Source organism: Theropithecus gelada, chromosome 2 (genome assembly GCF_003255815.1).
Source record: "Theropithecus gelada isolate Dixy chromosome 2, Tgel_1.0, whole genome shotgun sequence".
In the NCBI taxonomy this organism is placed as follows: Eukaryota; Metazoa; Chordata; class Mammalia; order Primates; family Cercopithecidae; genus Theropithecus; species Theropithecus gelada.
This window is the reverse complement of record NC_037669.1, coordinates 139,572,732-139,590,118: the sequence shown is the minus strand read 5'-3', so window position 1 is coordinate 139,590,118 and position 17,387 is coordinate 139,572,732. Positions and strand designations below refer to the sequence as shown.

The following is a 17,387-nucleotide window of genomic DNA, read 5'->3' as shown; positions in this document are numbered from 1 at the left end:
CAGCAGAATGAAACTAGAAATCAATATCAAGAGGAGCTCTTTAAACTATACACATGTGTAGAAATTAAATAACATACCCTTGAGTGATCTTTGAATCAATGAAGAAATTAAGATGGCTATTTTAAAGATTGTTGAAATGAATTGAAAATGTAGACAAAACATACCAAAACCTCTGGAATACAGCAAAAACTGTGCAAAAAGGGAAGCTTATAGCATTAAAAGCCTACATAAAAAAAAAAATAGAACACAAGTTAACAACATAAGGTTGCACTTCAGGGAACAATAAAAACAAGAAGAAACCAAAACCAAAGCGAGAAGAAGAAAAGGCATAATAAAGATCATAGCAGAACTAAATGAATAAATGAAACTGAGATAGAAAAATCCAAAGGATCAATAAAATGAAAAGATGATTATTTAAAAAGATAAACAAAATTGATAAACTGTTTGCTAGACTAACCAAAAAAAATGAGAGAGGAGATTCAAACAAACATTATGAGAAATGAAGGAGACATTATGACTGATACAATAGAAATACAAAAGATCATGAAACTACTATGGACAATTATACACTCACAAACTAAAAAACACAGAAGAAATAAATAAATACCATTTCCCAAGTTGAGCCAGAAAAAAATTAAAATCCTGAGCACACCAAGAAAGAGTAGTGAGATTGAATCAGTAATAAAAAAATCTTCCAACAAAACGAAAAATTCCCAGGACAATGTACAAATTCCATCAAACATCAGAGAACTAGTACCAAACTTGTTGAAACTGTTCCAAAAAATTGAGAAGAAGGGAATCCTCCCTAACTCATTCTATAAGCCAGTATCACCCTGATAACAAAGACAGATAAGGACACAAGGAAAAAATATAACTATAGATCAATATTCCTGATGAACATAGATGCAAAAAACTTCAGCAAAATGTTACCAAACCGAATCCAAGAGTGCATCAAAAAGATAATACACTATAATCATGTGGGTTTGATTCCAAGGATGAAAAGATGGTTCAACATATGCAGATCAATATATGTGATTCATCATAAACGAATATAGAGTAAAACCACATGATCATCTCAATAGATTCAGAAATAACATTTGATAGAATTCAGCATCCCTTCATGATAAAAATCCTCAGCAAACTAGGCATAGAAGGTACATAGCTCAAAATAATAAAGGCCATATATGACAAGCTCACAGCCAACATCATAATGAATGGGGAAAAATGTTTAAAGCAATCCCCCTAAGGATAGGAACAAGACAAGGATGCCTATTTTCACCTCTCCTATCAACATATTACTGGAAGTCCTAGCCAAAGCAACCAGGAAAGAGAAAGAAATAAAAAGCATCTGAATTGGAAAAGAGGAAGTCAAATTATTTCCGTTCACTAGCAGTATGATCTAGAAACCCTAAAGACTCCTCCAAAAACTCTTAGATTTGATAAATGAATTTAACAAAGTTTCAGGATGCAAAATCAATGTACAAAAACCAGTAGCATTCCTATACACTCAGAACAATCAAACTCAGAACCAAATCAAGAAGGCAAGCCCATTTACAATAGCTACAAAAAAAAAAAATCTGGAATTTATTTAACCAGAGAGGTGAAATATATTTGCAAAGAAAACTACAAAACACTGACAAAATAAATTGTAGATGACACAAAGAAATGGAAAAACATCCCATCTTCACAGATTGGAAGAATATTGTTAAAATGACCACACTGCCCAAAGCAATATACAGATTCAATGCAATCTCTATCAAAATACCAATATTATTTTTCACAGAATTAGGAAAAAAATCTAAAATTCATATGGAACCAGAAAAGAGCCCAAATAGTCAAAGTAATTCTAAGTAAAAAGAACAAAGTTAAAAGCATTACATTATGTAAACTCAAATTATACTACATGGCTATAGTAATCAAAGCAGCATGGCCAAAGCAACCAGGAAAGAGAAAGAAATAAAAAGCATCCAAATTGGAAAAGAGGAAGTGAAATTATTTCTGTTCGCTAGCAATATGATCTAGAAAACGCTAAAGACTCCTCCAAAAACTCTTAGATTTGATACATGAATTTAACAAAGTTTCAGGATATGAAATCAATGTACAAAAACCAGTAGCATAAAATAGATACCTAATCAATGGTACAAAATAGAAAACCCAGAAATAAAGCCACATATCTACAGCTAACTGATATTTCACAAAAGTGACAAAAATATGCACTGAGGAAAGGATGCCTTTTTCAATAAATGGTGCTGGGAAAATTGGATTGTCATATGCAGAAGAATAAAACTGGACCCGTATCTCTCACAATATACAAAAGTCAACTCAAAATAGATAAAAGACTTAAATGTAAGACCTGAAACTCTTAAAATACCTAAGGAAAACCTAAGGAATACTTTTGTGGACATTGGTCTAGACAATGAATTCATGATTAAGACCTCAAAAGCACAAGCAGTGAAAACAAAAATAGACAAATAGGACGTAATTAAACTAGAAAGTTTCTACACATCCAAATAAGTAATCCACAATGTGAACAGCAACCTGCATCATGGGAGAAAACATTTGGAAACTGTGCATCTGACTGGTGACTGATCCAGAATTTTCAAGGAATTCAAATGACAACAGCAGCAAAACAAATAATCCCATTAAAAAGTGGGCAAAGGACATGAATAGACATTTTTCAAAAGAAGACATACAAATGATCAACTAACATAAAAAATGCTCAACATCACTATCATCAGAGAAATGTAAACTAAAACCACAGGGAGATGTCATCTTATACCTGTCAGAAGGGTGATTATTAAAAATTTAAAAAAACAACAGGTGTTGGCATGAATGCAAGGCAACCCTTATACACTGTCGGTGGGAATGTAAATTAGTACAACCTCTCTGGAAAACTATATGGATATTTCTCAAAGAACTAAAAATAGAACTACTATTTGATCCAGAAGTCCCACTACTGGGTATCTACTCAAAAATAAAATAAATAATTATATCAAAAAGATACTTGCAGTTGTATGTTACAGCACTATTCACAATAGCAAAGATATGGAATCAACTAAGTATCAATAGACAGTTGGATAAAGAAAATGTGGTATCTATCTATCTATCTATCATCTATCTATTTTCTATCTTTCTATAATGGAATACTATTCAGTCATAAGAAAGAAAGCAATCATGTATTTTGAAGCAAGATGGATGGAACTGATTACCATTATCTTAAATGAAACAACTCAGAAACAGAAAGCCAAATACCATATGCGCCCACTTATAAATGGAAGCTAAATGATGTGTACACACGGACATACAGTGTGGAATAATAGACATTGGAGACTCAGGAGGATGGAAGAGTGGGAGGGGGTGAAGGATGAGAAATTACTTAATGGATACAATATGCATTATTCAGGTGATGATTAAACTAAAAGCTAGACTTCACTACCTCCCAGTATATCCACGTAACAAAACTGCACTTATACCCCTTAAACTTATATAGATAAGAAAGATAGCTGCAATGATGCAATCTTTCCATTATTTCTGAATTTAAAAGAAATGTTTTCAGTTTGTAGCTCTTAAGTATGATTCTTGCATTTGGATTGGCATTTACCATAACTCATTAGATAGATAGATAAGTAGATTAGATAGATAGATATAGGTAGGTAGGTAGATAGATAGATAGATGAATGTGTATCTCTTCATATGTGTGTGTGTGTGTATATATACACACATATATATACACATATATATATATACACACACAAAAGTACATATACACACACACGTAAGTACATATACACACACACATATATATTCTTAATATGTGCATAGAAGTTATTTATATCTCCTCATCTCATGTTAACAGTTTTCTTCAAAACACATAGAATTTTGCTGATTTTCAGTATCTTTGGATATTATTATTTCACTTTTTTATCTAGTATGATGAGTTATAGTAATAGATTTCTTGGAAATGAATCATCTTTGCACTCCTAGATAAATTCCACTTATGTAATATAATACATTTTAATAAGTTAATGCTTTATTTTGTTATATTTGATTCCATATCTGAAATTGGTCTATACTCTTCCATTGTTAATGCTATTTTTGTTAAGTTTTCAAATAAATATTTTGCTGGCTTTTTCTAAAAATCTAAAAGTTTTTTCTTTGCTTAGAAAACATTTAAATAACATTAAAGTTGGACCTAAATTAATCTCATTCTTTCCTGATCTATTAGATGTTAGCTGTAAATTTTTCTCTGAATTTTTCACATATATTCTAATATTTTTATTAGAATTAGTATTTTTAAAATATTCTTTAACTTTAAATTTAATTTATGTATTTTATTCTCTACAGTCTTCTGCCATGGAGAGATACATCATACATAGAGGATAAGTAGACAATTGATATGTTAAAGATATATATATATATATATATATATATATATATATATATATATATATTTGAGACAGAGTGTTGCTCTGTCACGAAGGCTTCAGTGGCAGGATCTCGACTCACTGCAACCTCCACCTACTGGGTTCAAGTGATTCTCCTGCCTCAGCCTCCTGAGTAGCTAGAATTACAGGCACGTGCCACCACGCCCGGCTAATTTTTTGTATTTTTAGTAGGGATGAGGTTTCACCGCATTAGCCAGGATGGCCTCGATCTCCTGACCTCATGATCTTCCCGCCTCGGCCTCCCAAAGTGCTGGGATTACAGGCTTGAGCCACTGTGCCCGGTCAAGCATGTCTGTTTTTATTGCTAGAACTCACATTCCAATGGTGTTTGTTTATTAGCTTCATAAATACGCCTTTAGAGTTTTTACTGTTAGAACTTTGAGTGCTCTTCCATTTGAATTTAACAGAAACTGTGTTATGAGAACAAATGACTTATACCTCTAATTAGTCCCAACTTTATCTTGGTTCAAATCATACTAACAAATGTACCACATTAACTTAATACAAGGATAATCGAAGTCACAACTCAGATATTTATAGGGATTATTTTTTATTACAGAGTTTTCCACATGACATGGTAGTTGCTTTATGATTCGCTGTAGAACATTTTTTCCCCAGGTGATAGTAACTGGATAACCTGATTTTTTTTTAAGCAACTAACACATTTTATGTTATGGACACTAACATATCTTTAAGATGATCTTACTTTACTCTTAAGTATCTAGAAATATTACAGCCAAATTTTGGACCATCTCTAGGAATTGTACATGGTATCCAAGTATTTATTTTGTGTAGATGTGCTATCTCTAACTTCACCTAATTACTTGCTGTTATTTTTCTTTTGCTCTCTGTTTTAGTTTAAAGGTGACAAAAATCTAATTTTATTCAAGGGACATAGATTCTACTCGTACTAATTTAATCAAAGAGCAGGACTTATTATGTGATACTGTTTTTTATAGAGCCCAAGGAAGAGAATTCTACCGAACCTGAGGAATTAGCTAGAGCAAACAACTGAAATACCATCAGGATTTTGTCTCCTTTCTGTACCTCTGTTCATCTCTGCATAACACCTTTACATTTCTTTTCACTTACAGTGTTAACTCCCACTCTGCATGATGGTACATGATCAATATGAACAATGGAAAAGGCTATAATAAGAATCAAAGTAAATAAAAGTTCTCATTGTTATTCAGTGGGTAATATTGTTGATTTAACTTAAAGCTTTTCAGTTACAGTATGTATATTTTTTTCACTTGTAAATTCAGGGTTACATGAGTGGGTTTGTTACATAGGTAAACTCATGTCATGAGGGTTTGTTATACAGATTATTTCATCATCCAGGTATTAACCCTAGTACTTATTAGTTAATTTTCTTGATCTTCTCCCTCCTCCCACCCTCCACCTTCTGGTTGTCCCCAGGATCTATTGCTCCCATGTATGTGGCCATATGTTCTCATCATTTAGCTCCCACTTATGAGTGAGAACATGTAGTATTTGGTCTTCTGTTACTGCTTAGTTTGCTAAGGATAATGACCTGCAGCTCCATCCATGTTCTTGCAAAGGATACGATCTCATTCTTTTTCATGGCTGCATCGTGTTCCATGGTGTACATGTACCACATTTTCTTTATCCATTCTACCATTGATGGGCCTTTAGGTTGATTCCATGTCTTTGCTATTGTGAATAGAAGTGTGTGTATTTTTAAAACATTAAGGAATAAAAATAGAATTAAGGATACTGATCGATCTAATAAAATGGAGGAAAAAAATAATGAAAAAGGAAAAACATTGTTAAATGGCACACAATAATATGAGAGTAATACATCTACTACAAGGAACCATCATAAACACAAACAGATGAAATCACAGGGTAAAGCAAATTCTCACTTTGGTTAAAACTATAAAATTCAGCTATTCCTTGTTTATAAAAGATAGTAATAACAATGTTACAAAAGATTACAAAAAACAGATTTTAAATTCAGTACATTATTATGGATTACAGGACGTTACATGATAAAAGGAAGAAATGATTTTGATGCTATATGACCCTAGCAACATACTACAATATACATGCAGTAAAAATTATAAATAGAAATGGATAGATATGCAACCATAGAGAAATATTTTTAACTACTTCATATAATTTTAAAAATTAGTTGCTTAAGCAGACAAAAATTTGGTTTCAAGATAGAGAATTTGAACCATACAATTCATAAGCTTTATATAATAGCCATACATGAAATGTGCATGAAACAGAGAACACATTATTCCCAAGCACAAAATCTTTTAAAAAACAAACATGCATTGGCCACCAAGAAACTCTCAACAAAATTGGAATTAAATTGTAATAAGTTGTAAAACTTGATGGTCAAAATATAGGCATTTGAAAAATTTTAAATGCATGCCAACAAAATGTATTGGTTAAAGAATAAATAATCAGATATTCATATATCAAAAGGATGCCTGATAGATATAATATCAAATGAAAACAGAAGTTGCAGATTTGTAGCATTTTTTTTTTTTTGGTTTATAAAATGTAATTTTATTTTATGCTACTCTGCTGTTACATAGGGCATAACATTTTCACAAGGCTTTTTGGGGACTACAGTCAATGATTAGCAACACACAATAGTGGTCCAACTCTCTAAATAATAATCGCTAGACAAACTGGACACCCTCTCACATGTGCACAAATCTGCATGGAAAAGTACTAAAGGTTTAGACTTGGACTTGTGTACTTTATTTCCCCTTTCTAGTATATTAAGAAATGACATGCACTTTAATTTGCCAAAAGCAATGCTTGTATTCTGGCAGCAACATGCTCCTTCTATCACATAGAAAAGTGAATACCAGAACTACAAAGGTAGGAGGTGTAAGAGAATTTTTATTGGGAAGGGAGGTTGGCAACTTAAACAGCAGCAAAAAAAGAGTGAATAAGGAAACTCCCTGTTGCCACAGATATACAAGACCTCCTTATGTGATATAGGAGCCATTTCAATTTGTGACCCCTAGCCAGAGATGGCAAGTGCTTTTCCATTCAATCTAATACTTCCGGATTCCTACTAAAAAGGAATACATTAAGAGCATGGAAATGTTGCTTATTGAAAGGAAATCCCTGAAGAGTAAGGGAGGGAATGTAGAAATTAAGAAGTTATGTGGAACACTGTTTAAATTGTAATTAACTACATTTTCTTATCTTCACAGTAATACAAAACACAGTCACTTGCAGAACTGGTTCAGATTACTTAAATACCAGATACATTTTTAGTCCTCTACATAAGTGTTTGGGAGTTACTTATGTTTTTATGAAATGAAGCTATTAGTACTATTCTACAGCAGTACTGCACAACAGGAAGGCCAAGACAAACACAAATCAAGGAATGAAGTTTTCCCAAAGCTGCAGTGTGAAAAGACTATAAACAGTTGATTCCATACACATGAATGGGTTTCTTTGCTATAGGAAATCCAAGTGGAATAAGGAATGGAGAGGTGTAAAAAGGTTTCTTGAAGGAAAGAAGGATGACACCCTGTATGGATTTAGTTTTCAGCCCCTTCTGCCGCATCACATTCTTCTCCTGCACTGTCTGATGTCCAAAGTGTTAGGTTGTCTCTCAGCAACTGCAAGATGAGGGTGCTGTCTTTGTATGAGTCTTCATTCAGTGTACCAAGTTCAACAATGGCCTCATCAAAAGCCGTTTTAACCAGCATGCAGGCAAGCTCTGGGTTATTAAGAATCTCATAGTGAAATACAGAAAAGTTAAGAGCGAGCCCCAGGCGGATTGGGTGTGTGGGTTGCATCTCTTTCTTGCTTATATCAAATGCCTCTTGGTAAGCTCCTCAGGAATTATGTATCGTTTGTTTTCGATCGTCACCACATGCAACTTCAGCAAGGTACCGGAAGTAATCACCCTTCATTTTCAGATAGAAGACCTTACTCTCTGAATTAGTTGCATTGGCTATTAAATATTTATCCAACAATTCCAGGACCGTGGTGCACATGGATCTCAGCTCGGACTCCACTTTCTCCCGATAGTCCTTAATCAGCTGCAACTTCTTGTCGGAGGGGTAGGTCTTCTGCTGGATGCTCGAGATCACTCTCCAGGCGGACCTGCGGCCCCGGACCACGTTCTTATAGGCCACGGAGAGCAGGTTGCCCTCCTCTTTGGACAGCTCGGCGCCCTGCTTGGTCACTGCCTTCATGCAGGTGGCCATGTCGTCGTAGCGCTCGGCCTGCTGGGCCAGCTTGGCCTTCTGGATCAGCTCAGTCTTCTCCATGGCGGGCGCGGGGCCGGGGCCGGGGCAGAGGGCGAGGAGAGCGAGGGAGAGCGCCCACCCGGAGCGGGAGGAGCCTCGAGAGCTTCATGTCTCAGCGGCCGCGAGGCGAAGGTAGCATATTGTTTACATAAGGAAGTTGCAGATTTGTCACATGAATATATGTACATTTAAACGCAAAAAACAATATTACTATGCATAAATACATAGGCACTGGCTACTATAACATTCATAGGAATGATATAAAGTGTTTATAGGACAGTGGATACTTCTAGGAAATCAGGAAGCGAAAATAGTTATAGCTAAATCTGTAGCATGTATAACATACAATTTCTTTTTTTAAAAAGATCTGAAGCAAATATGGTGAAGTGTTAATTTCTCTTAAATTTGGTTCTTGGATGACATGCTGTTTTTATTTTTTTCTGAATGTATAAAATATTTTGTAATTAAAATAAAATAATGTCTTTAAAGAAATGTTAGCAAAGTAGAAAACAAATGTCCTACAGTCAGAGGAAATTGTTTCTATCTTGGCTGTGTCATTAAGGAGAGTGTGGGACTTTGCATGAATTATGTAATTTTATTGGGCTCCAGTTTCTTATGTTATAGAATTATTCTGAGAATTATATAAGATTTCTATAAATTGTTCATTTAATTTTGAACTGCCACATGGTAGTTGCTCACCAAATATTTATTCTCACATTTGTTGAATAAGTGAATGAGTAAAGGAACAAGCATGAGTGTGTTCTAGGATCATGAGTAAGCAATGCATACTCTTTCTCAATTTATAATCCAGAAATATGTCTGATAAAGTAAACAAGAGATAATTGTATCTGTATCTTTCAAGAGGTGCGTAGCAAGTCTTGTTATTTTCTGAATCTCATCTTTTGATAGCAGCAAAGGAAGCATTACTTTTTGCCACATAAGAAAGCTGCACCTTTAGTCATCATGATTATTATTTGTCCTGATTTAAAGATTTTTCTAGTGTATAGTTCAAAGAATAAATCCTAGGTGGCCTCCTCAACAACATCTATTTCCTCTAGAAATAAAATGGTGCTTAGATTTTTGGATATGATTTTCCTTGTGAAAATGATAGACTGTGTGTTTGGTAATATTCCACCTTATGGTAGTTAAAAGAAAGCTTTTCTCCATTCCCCAAAAGGCAGGACTCCGTCAAGTATCTGTGGAACTAATATCAGACTCTCATCCTTGAACAAGAACTTTCTGGGCTACATAGTGCCAAAATAACCAGTTGAAAGGTGAATAATTTAGTCAAGATGATTTTGTAAAATTCTTTAGAAGAAAATATGTTCAGTTTAAAGAAATTAATTGGCCATTTCCCTGAACTCAACCTCTTCTCAAATGAATTTATCAAAACCATCTGTATGTCTAGACACGGCCAAAGATACAGTATTCCCACTGGTATATTAAGTAACAAAAATGAACAAATTAGAAAATTAATAGTTCTTTAGGGAATATTAGTAATCTTGGTAAAAGAATTGAAGGGAAAGTTTAAGTTTAAATCTACTTAAGCCTATATTCTTATTTTCCCAACATGAGTAATTTATTAAAATGTTAATTTCAAAAAGAGTTAATTTACCATCTGGAGGCAATATTTTACAAGCTTTAACTTAATTACCTAAGATATATCTAAAGCAGTTCTAAGAAATATGCTGCAAGTTTTTTTCTTTGAGGAACTAATGGGTGGGATTCTTGATTTTCATAACTGACAGCAATGCAGTCATCCCTTAATATCTCTGCAGATACCAAAATCCATGGATGTTTAAGTTCTTTATATAAAATGGCATAGTATTTGCATGAAACCTATGCACATTCTCCTGTATACTTTAAGTCATCTCTAGATCACTTATAATACTGAATATAATGTAAATTATATGTAAATAGCTATTATGCCACATTTTAATTTGCATTTTAAAATTATTATTTTGTTTCTATTTGTTGTTTCTTTTCTTTAAAGAATATTTTGCATCCAAAGTTTTTGTGAGGGGGGTTGGTAGTAGTTTGTACTTAGCAGCTTTAATTGTGTAATAAGATATAGTGTGGGAAGTATTGTTATGATAGTAGTGGATCATGTGGATGTGTCCAGTTGGGGCATCTCACTGCAGAGGGCATGCCCTCAATCTTTAACTTAAAAGGTTAATGCTGAGATAGCTGTACAGTGGGTCTGCAAAGTGTCTTGGGGATTACAGGGTGAACACAGGTCCTATTTCAAAAATTTTTAGTGGGATTAGCTCTGCGACGATTGGTATGAAGCTGTGGTTTGCGCCGCAAATTTCTGAGCATTGCCCACAATAGACGCCTGGTCGTGTGGCTGTAAATACAGTTTGGTTCAAGCGTCCGGGTACTGCATCTGTTTTTAGGCCTAATGTAGGGATAGTTCATGAGTGTAGAACGTCTTGAGATGTAATCATTATACGGACAGGGGCTTCAATTGGAAGGACCACTCGATTGTCAACTTCTAGAAGTCGAAGGTCACCTGGATTTAGGAATAATGGGGGTAGTATATAAGAGTTGAAGATTAGGCCCCCATAATCAGTATATTCGTAGGTTCAGTATCATTGGTGTCCGATTGATTTAATAGTAAAGGAAGGGTTGTTGATTTCGTCTGTTATATATAAGATGCGCAGAGATGGGAGGGCGATTAGGACTAAGATAACTGCAGGTAAAATGGTTCAGATGGTTTCTATTTCTTGGGCGTCCGTGATGTTAGTGTTGGTTAGTTTTGTTGTGAGTGTTGCGGATAGGGCGTATAAGATTAAAAAGCTAATTAAAAGTATGGCTATAAGGGCATGATCGTGAAAAGTAACTAGTTCTTCTATGACAGGGGATGTGGCATCTTGTAGGCCTAGTTGAACTGGATGAGCCATGCAAGATATATAGGGCTTAACCTACGACCTAGCTTTGACAAAGCTATGAAATAATTTTTCTAATATCTTGTTGAAAAAGTTGTAGGGGCTATAAGGCTGGCTTGAAACCAGTTTTAGGGAGTTCGACTCTCTCCTTTTTCGCTTAGTTTAATATAGGCTGGTTCTTCAAATGTGTGGTGGGGTGGGGGACATCCATTTAATCACTCTAGGCTAGTGGAGGATTGTTCGGTCAGCAGTACTTTACGTTTTGAGGCGAAAGCTTCTCAGATTATATAGATTATTAGGATTGTTGCTGTTAGTGAGATAAAGGAGCCTATAGATGATAAGGTATTTCATGTGGTATAGGCATCGGGGTAATCAGAGTAGCGTCGGGGTATTCCGGATAAGCCAAGGAAGTGTTGTGGGAAAAAGGTTAGATTTACACCCACAAATGTAACGATGAAGTGGGCTTTGGCGTAGGTTTGGTTTAATGTATAACCTGAAAATAAAGGAAATCAGTGGATAAAGCCTCCTATGATGGCGAAGACGGCTCCCATTGATAAAACATAGTGGAAGTGGGCAACGACGTGGTATGTGTCGTGTAGTACAATGTCTAGGGATGAGTTTGCCAAGATAATGCCGGTTAGGCCTCCTACAGTGAATAGAAAAATAAAGCCTAGGGCTCAGAATATTGCAGGGGATCATTTGATATTACCCCCGTGGAGTGTGGCAAGCCAGCTAAAAACTTTAACACCCGTAGGGATTGCAATAATTATGGTGGCAGAAGTAAAGTAGGCCCGCGTGTCTACGTCCATGCCAACTGTAAATATATGATGGGCTCACACAATAAAGTCTAGAAAACCAATTGATATTATAGCTCAGACTATGCCCATATATCCAAACGGTTCCTTTTTTCCAGAGTAGTGGGTTACAATGTGGGAAATTATCCCGAATCCAGGGAGAATGAGGATATAGACTTCAGGGTGGCCGAAGAATCAAAACAGGTGTTGGTACAGAATAGGGTCTCCTCCTCCAACAGGGTCAAAGAAAGTAGTATTGAAGTTGCGATCTGTTAATAATATAGTAATGCCGGCGGCTAAGACTGGTAGGGAGAGGAGTAGGAGGATTGCTGTGATTAAGATTGATCAAACAAACAAGGGGGTTTGATACTGGGATATTGCAGGGGGCTTTATGTTGATAATAGTGGTAATGAAGTTGATAGCTCCTAGGATGGAGGAGATGCCTGCCAGGTGAAGAGAGAAGATGACTAGGTCCACGGAGGCTCCTGGGTGGGAAAAGTTTCCTGATAGGGGAGGGTATACTGTTCAACCTGTTCCAGCACCGGCCTCTACTACGGTTGATGCCATTAGTAGTAGGAAAGAAGGGGGAAGGAGTCAGAAGCTTATGTTGTTTAAACGGGGGAATGCTATATCGGGAGCACCAATTATTAGAGGTACTAATCAATTCCCGAAGCCCCCAATTATAATAGGTATGACCATGAAAAAGATTATGACGAATGCGTGGGCCGTTACAATAACGTTGTAGATGTGGTCGTTGCCTAGTAGGTTACCGGGTTGGCCTAGTTCAGCTCGAATGAGAAGACTTAAAGCCATGCCTATAACTCCGGCTCATGCACCAAATAATAGATATAAAGTTCCAATGTCTTTATGGTTTGTTGAAAACAGCCAACGGTTGACGAGCATGAGTGGAAAAAAGGAAGGGGTAGAATGGCTGAGTAGGCATTAGGCTGTAAACCTAAAGACAGAGGTCTAATCCTCTTTTTACCAGCCTCGAGGTGATTTTCACATTGAATTGCAAATTCAAGGGAGCAGTTTTAGATTTCTGCCGGGGCTTCTCCCGCCTTTTTTCCCCGCGGCGGGAGAAGTAGGTCAAGGCCAGTTGGTTAGGGTGTTTAGCTGTTAACTGAATTTTTGTGGGTTCGAGTCCCATTGACCTAGTGAGGGCTTAGCTTAATTAAAGTGATTGACTTGCGTTCAGTTGATGCAGAGTTGGTGTCTGTAGTCCTTATGTGTCTCAGAAATTAAGTAATTCTACTTGCTAAGGGCTTTGAAGGTCCTTGGTCTTGTTTAACCTAAATTTCTAGGGAATAGATAGAATTAAGGGGGAGATTGGTAGTAGGAGGGTGGAGATGATAGTGAGTGTGGGGATGAGGAGTATGGGTTTTGTATTTTCAAGTTGTCATGTTATTTTTGTATTGTTAGGTGTGGGAAGTAGTGTTAGGGAGACGGTGTAGATTAGGCGTATGTAGAAATATAGGTTGAGTAGAGTTATGGTGATTATGATGGTGGGGATGATAAAGTTGTCATTTATTGTGAGTTCTTGGATGGTGATTCATTTGGGTAGGAAGCCAGTTAGGGGAGGTAAGCCTCCTAAGGATAGAAGGGTGGATGTCATTAGTGGTATTAGATAGGTTGATTTGTTTCAGATATTGGATAGTATGAGAGTTGTCGTGCTTGAGTTTAGGTTGAGAGTTAGGAATATTGTAGTTGTTAAGATAATATAGATAATTAAATAAAGGGTTGTGACGGTTGGGTTATATACTAGTGTTTTTATTATTCAGCCTGTGTGGGTGATTGAGGAATATGCTAGGATTTTGCGTAATTGTGTTTGATTGAGGCCTCCTCAACTGCCTACTGCAATAGATAGGGTTGAGAGGATTAGTAGAATGCAGGTGTTGGCTGATGGGTGGATTTGGTACATGATAGAAATAGGGGCTAGTTTTTGTCATGTGAGGAGGAGTAGGCCAGAGGTTAGTGGTGTTCCTTGGGTGACTTCTGGAACTCAAAAGTGGAAGGGAGCTATTCCTAGTTTTATGATAAGGGCGATTATTATTATCAGGGATGGGAATTGGTTCGTATAGTTTGTTACTGTTCAGTGTCCTGATAGTAAGTTGTTGGAAATAATTGCTATTATGAGGATTATGGATGCAGTGGATTGTGCTAGGAAATATTTGGTAGCTGCTTCTGTGGAGCGGGGGTTTGTCTTTTTGATTAGGGTTGGGATGAAGGCTAATATGTTTATTTCTAGGCCTGCTCAGGTGAGGAATCAGTGTGAGCTTAGTATTGCAATGAGTGTGCTTATGATTACTGTGGTGTAGATAATAAGTTGGGCTAGTGGGTTGATTAGTACGGGAAGGATATGACCAACATTTTCGGGGTATGGGCCCGATAGCTTATTTAGCTGACCTTACTGTAGGGTAGAGTGTGAGGGGTAGCACGGAGAAGTTTGGGTTCTCAGGAGTAGGTCCGACGCCTGCAATCCTAGAAATAAGAGGGTTGGGGCCTCTATTGTTTACTCTATCAAAGTAACTCTTTTATCAGACATATTTCTAGGTTTGGGGGGGAATGCTGGACGTTGCGATAGGTATTGAGGTACTTCATATGAGGAGTGCTAGTGTAAGTGGGAGGAAACTTTTTCATAGTAAGTGTATGAGTTGATCGTAGCGGAATCGGGGGTATGCTGCTCGGATTCATAGAAATAAGGAAGTCAAGAGGAGTGTTTTAATGGTAAAGCATGTTGTGAATAACTCTGGTGAGTGAGTAGAATAGGATGTGCCTAGAAAGATTGTAGTTGTTAGGGCGTTTATTATGATAATGTTTATGTATTCGGCTATGAAGAATAGGGCGAATGGACCTGTGGAATACTCAATGTTGAAGCCTGATACTAGTTCTGATTCGCCTTCCATGAGGTCGAAGGGGGTTCGGTTTGTTTCTGCTAGTGTAGAGGTAAATCATATTATAGCTAGTGGCCATGATGGTAGGATGAGTCAGAGGTGTTCTTGTGTTGTAATGAGTATGTTGAGGTTGAATGAGCCACTTGTTAGTAAGACTGAGAGCAGAATGATGGTGAGGGTAACTTCGTATGAGATTATTTGGGCGACGGCTCGTAGAGCTCCAATTAGAGCGTAGTTTGAGTTTGATGCTCATCCAGATCATAGGATAGAGTAGACGGTTAGGCTGGATGTGGCTAGGATGAATAGAAGTCCTAGGTTAAAGTTAATTAGAGGGTTGGGTATAGGGAGGGGAGTTCACAGGAGGAGGGCAATGGAAAAGGCCAGAGCGGGTGCCGTGATATAAAGGGTAGTGCTGGATGTTGAGGGTTTTAGGGGTTCTTTAGTAAAGAGTTTTATTGCATCGGCGAATGGTTGTAGTAATCCGTAGGGACCTACAACGTTAGGCCCCTTGCGTAGTTGTATATGTCCTAGTAGCTTTCGCTCAACGAGTGTAAGGAACGCCATGGCAGTTAGTGTGGATATAATAAGAAGTAGGAGGTTTATTGTGGTCATGGTGTTAAGAAGAGGGGTTGAACCTCTGACTGTAAAGTTTTAAGTTTTATGCAATTACCGGGCTCTGCCATCTTAACAAACCCTGCTCTTGGGTGGGGTGTATAATATTTTGATAAATTAAGACTAAGTCATTTATATGGTGAAGGCGCTTTGTGAAGTGGGCCTTATTTCTCTTGTCCTTTCGTACAGGGAGAAATGTAGAATAGATAGAAACCGACCTGGATTGCTCCGGTCTGAACTCAGATCACGTAGGACTTTAATCGTTGAACAAACGAACCCTTGATAGCTGCTGCACCATTAGGATGTCCTGATCCAACATCGAGGTCGTAAACTCTATTGTTGATATGGACTCTAGAATAGAATTGCGCTGTTATCCCTAGGGTAACTTGTTCCGTTGATCAAATTATTGGGTCAATTGTGAATATTAGTTCGCTTTGGCTTGTGAGGCCTCGGCATGAATTATTCGGAGGTTTGCCTATGCTCCGAGGCCGCCCCAACCAAAATTTTTAATGCAGGTGTAGAAGTTTTAAAGTCCGTGGATTTATATGATTCTTAGTTGCATTAGTAAATTAAAGCTCCATAGGGTCTTCTCGTCTTATTGTTCTATATCCGCCTCCTCACGGATAGGTCAATTTCACTGGTTAAAAGTAAGAGACAGTTAAACCCTCGTGTTGCCATTCATGCGAGTCCCTATTTAAAGAACAAGTGATTATGCTACCTTCGCACGGTCAGGGTACCGCGGCCGTTAAACGTATGTCACTGGGCAGGCAGTGCCTCTAATACTGGTAATGCTAGAGGTGATGTTTTTGGTAAACAGGCGGGGTTAAGTTTGCCGAGTTCCTTTTACTTTTTTTAACCTTTCCTTAAAGCATGCCTGTGTTGGATTAACAGTAAAAGTAGTACGGGCTTGTTTGTGTTTGTTAGTACTGGGCTGTTAAGTATCAGCGAGATTTTTCGGTCTGATTTAGGCTTATGCAGTGGGGAGAGGGAGTTCATGTTACTTATACTAGCATTATTGCTTCTATGGAGTGATAGATTAATCCAATGTGATATGAGGAGTTCAATAGCATGTTTGGGATTTTTTTAGGTGGTTAACGTTGAGCTTGAACGCTTTCTTAATTGATGGCTGCTTTTAGGCCAACTATGGTAACGGGGGCTTTTACTCTCTATGTAAGGTTTTTTCCTAGTGTCTAAAGAGCTGTCCCTCTTTAGACTAACAATTAAGTTTACAGGGGGATTAGGTTATTCTGTGGGTAAACTTAAGGCTGAACTAAGATTCTATCTTGGATAACCAGCTATCACCAGGCTCGGTAGGCTTGTCACCTCTACCCAGGAATCTTCCCACTATTTTGCCACATAGACGGGTGCGCTCTTTTAGCTGTTTTTGGGTAGCTCGTCTGGTTTCGGGAAATTTGGCTTTAGTTCTCTTTGTGAAATTGTTACTAGCTAATTCATTATGCAAAAGGTACAGGGGTTAGTCCTTGCTATTTTGTGCTTGGAT

General features: G+C 37.0%; 1 pseudogene across 1 annotated transcript; it reads right to left on the bottom strand.

The window, feature by feature from the left end:
- Positions 1 to 7,308: 7,308 nt before the first annotated feature.
- Positions 7,309 to 8,822, bottom strand: LOC112618634 (annotated as a pseudogene). The gene has a single exon (XR_003118107.1). The product of XR_003118107.1 is annotated as a 14-3-3 protein theta pseudogene (transcript).
- Positions 8,823 to 17,387: the final 8,565 nt, after the last annotated feature.